Genomic DNA, 6,003 nt, shown 5'->3' on the forward strand with positions numbered 1-6,003 from the left:
AAAATAAGTTTAAAATACAATAAATGAAAAGAAATCCTTTTTGCTCGATTTTCTATATTACTTTTTGTTTATTTTTTCACTTTATCACTTTTTCATAAAAATTAGATCAATCTCTCGAGATTTCTCACACATTTCACCAAATGGACAATACACGTAACACTTTTCTCTAAAATTCTACTTTGAACTATGTATGCTTGAAAAACAAATGTTTAAGTGGAACATTGAAACGCTTATTTAAATAGAGAGAAAAAGAAAGAGAACAATAAAAAAAGGGAGGAAAAGAGACGGGGCAACTTACTTATTTCACGCATACGTAATCCATTTTGGCCAACATAAAATCAGGAGAGTTGCGCTACTATACATATTGTGATACTACAATAGTGATACTACGCTCAGTGGTTTAATTTCCACCGAGGGTTTAACCGGATCAGAATGTAAGAACCAACCAACTACAGTCGAGTATTCTCCTGTTAGGATGCCGTTCCATGTAATACGAGTACATAGTCTACAATGGACAATAGCAGTAGTGGATTAAAAAGTAGGCGTAGAAATCGACCAATGATAGTTAATTATCCTTCTCACATTTGACTATGATTTGTTGATTTCTACGCCTACTCCTTAATCCATTACTGCTACTGCCCATTGTAGACAATGCATAACGGAATCGGAACAACGGAACGGATTTCTTAGGTCTGTTCTACAATAGAGTCGTAAACGATAAGCCGTAAGAAATTAACCAATCATAGTTGATTATTCTTTTTACACTTAACTGTGATTGGCCAATTTTTTACTGCTTATGACTTGCGATCCTATTATAGAACAGACATTATTAAAAATGAGTTCACTAGCATTCCGTTCCGTAATATTTCTGCTGTTCGAATAAAATGTTATAAACAAAATAAAATTTTCGCATACTCTTAAATATCGGAATAGCACGCCAACTTGGCACATTTCTTACTTTTCGCAATAATTTTAACATTAGTAATAACACTACTTTTTCATCCATTGTTGTAAATTTACAAAAAAAGTTTCTGAATATTTGTTTCAATTTTTAGATTCAACCAAGTCAGCTGAACATGCTACTCCGTTCTGAAAAAATGTTCTCTACCCTTCTCATTTAGCTGGAAAGCAATGGAATTTTGATAACAAAATATATCTTACTTTTATAATTCAGTATTTTTAAGTATTCAAAGTAATGATATAGATAAAATAATTGCACAAATTATGCAATTATATTTTTTAGTCGCATTAAAACAACGAAATTAGCTTGCGACCGAGGCGATATTCCATCTGTTTCCATTTCGTTCCGGCTACATGGTAGAGAAATTTCTTACGAAATTCTAGTGAACCCAATTTTCTAGTAAAAATTCGTTCCGTTATTTCGATTTTGTGTACATGGAACGGCATCGTCACAGTCGAGGGGAATGCTCAACTGTAGTTGGTTGGTTCTTATTTACATTCAGATCCTATTTAAACCCTTGTTTGGTGGAAAGTGAGAGTATGTCCACACAAACTTGTATAGCCGTATAAACGTATGCATAAAAAAATTATCCACTCGCATTTCTCATCTAAAGACTGACATAAAATGTGATTGAATAATTTTTATTATGCATACGTGACTATGCAAATTTGTGTGAATATACCCTAAGCGCTCAGTGAGCTCTTGCATCTGGTTGCCATATTCCGTTAGAACTAAAAATATAGACCAAACAGATACAAAAGCTCATTGAGCGCTCAATGAGCGGTCGTAGTATTGGGCGCGTTCAAGTTGACAAACGGATAATCTGCTCGCCGAGCAAATGAGCATAATTGGTTGTTACTTATAGATCCAATTAATCATATTCAATCGCTCGATAAACATATTTAACCGCTTTGTTGTTTTAAACTCGCTCACTCAACTGTTGAGTTTTCTGAACGCAGTCACTGGATGCATCCAGAAACACGATCGCTCACTGAGCGCTTAATGAGCTCTTGCATCTGATTGGCATATTTCATTAGATCTAAAAATATATACCAAACAGGTACAAAAGCTCAATGAGCGCTCAGTGAGCGGCCGTGCTTCTAGATGCATCTAATGTAACGCTGTACAACACTGTGAAGATCTGCACAAAACAGACGAGTTTTTGTCCGATCCGAGGTTATTCTCTCGTTGAACGGAGTACTATACACATTTGTACTCAGCCGAGGGCTGTGTAAGCTTGTGTTTTCTGAGAGTCGATTCTGTATCTTCAATCAAAGTAAAAATTACAAAAGTGAGCAAATTTACTAGGTGTTGACCAATGAAATTATCAGTATTCTAGTAAATTTGTTCACTTTTGTAATTTTCACCTTGTTTTAAGATACAGAATCGATTTCCTAGTGACAATTACATGTTACTAACTTGGCGGCTATAAGTTGAAAGATGTTGAATGGCCGGCACTTTTACTTTTTTTTGTTTAAAACAGGCAGAAAAAGCTACATTTAATTAAATTTTATTCGAAACAAATCTTAACTGTGCACAGCGTGCACATTCTGTTCCAATTGAATCGTGCACAATGTTATACTTCGTGCATTCCTGTGTACGTTTGTGTTAAGATGTGTTAAGTAATTGAAAAGCACTCAATATTTGTTTTCCTGCTGGATTGCTAGCTTAATTAGAATCTTGCCACCGTATTGGCTGCGGTGTTATCAATGCCAGTATTGCAGCCAATATGGTGATTCTAATTCAGCTAACAATCCAGCAGAAAATGTGCCGTAGGCTTAAAGGTGCTTTTTTATACTTGATGCTCATTTTTGATGTCAATTTTAAGTCACGTGACCTATTTTGCGCTGAAAATAAGAGTCGAGCGTCAGCGTGAAAAGGCATTTTAACCCGGTAGCACACGATGCTTGTTTTCCTACTCGATTGATAGCTAGATTAAAATCATTGTTTTTTGTTCATGCACTGGTTGCACTAGTTCAAAAAGTGTATACTAAAGCGTTTTCTATTCCCAAAATGGCGACGGTGTTTTTTGTTTCAGTGCAACAGAACTCAGTGTTCACTGTACTGTTTTTTGTTTCAGTGCAACAGAACACGAGTTCACTGTACTGGTTGCACTAGGTCTGAAGTCAGTGCAAGCAGTACAAGCACTAGTGTACACCTAAGGACTTCGATTTTTTCTTTCGGTTACTTTTTTAAAACTTCTAAAAATTTATTATTTCGTCTTTACATCAAATTTAATTGTAAGCGGATGTAAGGTCGTGTTGTTAATTGCGCACGGACTATGAGCATTGGAAAGGCTCCGATTGCACATACTCTAATTGCACACAGCATGTGCTGCCATCACATTTTCATGCTTTATAGCTACGTGTGCATACGTTTTACTGACTTGCTTCTACAGCGATATATTAACGTTTGTTTATTAATATTCAAATCGGCTCCCTTTCATCGTTTATAACTTTTCGCTCATAGCAAGAACAGAGCAGGCTTTTGTTTTAAATAAAAATGCATCGAATGAGCCTAATTTCATTAAAATCGGAGGTAAAGTAACGTTTAAATAAATACAGACTAAAATACGTGTATGTAGCGTTGTATTAAGTTGATTTCCTAACTGCAATGTTGTTAATTTTAACGCTTAATATCTCGGTTTGCAAAACTAGGCATTTTATTGCCAGATTCTTTTGTTTCATGCAAAAATGCGACAAATAAGTATAATTTTATTAAAATTGAAGGTGAGGTGCGTCTTCTAAATAATTATCCGAAAATTTATGAGTAATAAAATGATATATATAGATAATAGCAAACCTACATATAAAAACATTTTGTGTTATCATTATTTTTAATTAAGAATTTTTTTAAATGTAATTGCATTCATTTTCATTACACGAATCTAATATTTTCATGTAAACAATTATGGGATACTATTTTTATTTTACACTAAAACGTTTTTTATTTTTTGCCTGCACGCTTAAGCGGGGAGCACAGACTTTTGCATAACACGTAATGCATAAGAAAATGTACCGATCGAAGTTTCGTTTTCTTCTTTTTCATGAAATAAAGAACTTTAATTGATTGAATTTCTTATATTTTATGTTTTATGAGTTATGCAAGAGTCTGTGCTCTTCGCTTTACACGCATTCTACAATACTTGATCTATGTATATATGTCTTCATTTGTAACATGGCTTTAATATCTCGTTAGTGTATACGATAACTTTTTATCAAAATAAGCAAGTAGTAATGTCATTATTTGAATATAAAATACTCAAATCACTTCAGACTTAGTATCACTCGAGTGTAAATAGAAAACAACTATTATATTCGAATTTAACGTTTTGCACATTTTAATCATTTTTAATCAATTTTAATCATTTTATCAACAACTCTATTTACGAAAAATAAACTTTTTCTAGTAATTGCTCATTATAACTTTGTCATAATAATGTACAAGTAATGTTAGATGATATATCAAATATATGGCGTTGATATGACACGAATTTCTAAAATCATGTCATTTCCGGTTTCACAACACCACGTCGGAGCTTTGGCCGATCTCTACCTAGACTTATGTTAGAGGATCTCTAGATCGGTATTCATAGTCGGATCTTATATTTAAGACCGTCTTATGTATAGTTTTAAGAAGTTCCAAACCAATCAGAGGGTCATATTATAAGACATTACTTAAGACAATCTTGAAATAAGAAGGGACTCTATGAATACTGCCCTAACATAGGATGCCTCGATATTTTACCTCGCGTCAGTGTTTTACCAAACCCAGGATATATTATAAAAAAGTATATGTATATTTTATCTTATGTTAATGGCTAAGATTAATATATGATTTATCGAGCAAATTCTTAGTAATTGTCAATAAAACTCGAACTTTTTAATTCTAATATTTGTACAATAATCTAAATTTATTTCTGTTTGGACATAACGATCATAAAATCAAAGTTATAAATTATTCAAATCAGTAGTTAGTCATTTTTATGCATTTTTTGTAAAATTACTTCTGTGATTTTTTGTAAAATTTTCGTTTCGCGTCTTTAGAGAATTTTTATATTCTTTTGTGGACTTTTTTGGGACGATTAAAGATTTAATTCCTAAAAAGAAAGAGAAGAGAAGAGAAGAGAGAAAGAGAGAGAGAGAGAGAGAGAGAGAGAGAGAGAGAGAGAGAATGGAAGCAATGATTTTACAAAAATCACAAAAGAGGAATTCGTACAATAAAATAAATGTGACGCGCAATTAATTTCGATCCATTTATTTCGTTATAATCATTGTATTTAGTCGGAAATGAATTTAGAATATCCGATTCGGGACATTATTGCGCAGACATTAAAAATAAAATGTTTTGATCTTTATTTTTTCATGATAGTTGACAATTTGCGTCATCGAATTTCGAGTTGTTTTGCTTTGCGCGTGAGAGACAAAAAAATAGATTCTGGAGCGTGCAGCTGGATGGCGCTACTCGTATGCTGCGGGTGACTTAGGGTAACTTCACATAAACGGCAGCGGAAAGTCGTTCGCTTAAATCAGCTTAAACCCACCGTAATCAATCATTAATTATGTGACGTAGTGCCAGTGCCTGTTACAAATGTGAGGCACAAAAATTTGAAAGCGCGATTGCGCAAGGTATGGAGATAATAAAAATAGATAGTCATAAGTTAGATGTGCATACTTTTTAAAAGGCAATTTCATACAAATTTTTCAGAAGGCTTCTGCTTATCATCATTTACATTTTAAGCATTGTCAATCAAACGTTTCGATTTTACTTTTATAAATTTATCGGTTTTATATTGTATCTTTATTGTGCAATAAAGTTCTTAATGTTTTTCTGCATATTTAAAAATTTATTTTTCGAAGATTTGTTATCCTTATTCGTCAATATGCACCGACGAGATATTAAAAATCTTCGGCGTTTATGGAAATTCGTGTACCTGTTAAAATTTAAGTGATTAAAAGTAATAAACTAATAATATGGTACTAATTTTATAATTTATTAGTTTTGTAGTATGTTCAGTGCAATGCATTATATATATATATATA

Source organism: Trachymyrmex septentrionalis, unplaced genomic scaffold (assembly GCF_001594115.1).
Source record: "Trachymyrmex septentrionalis isolate Tsep2-gDNA-1 unplaced genomic scaffold, Tsep1.0 scaffold108, whole genome shotgun sequence".
NCBI lineage: Eukaryota > Metazoa > Arthropoda > Insecta > Hymenoptera > Formicidae > Trachymyrmex > Trachymyrmex septentrionalis.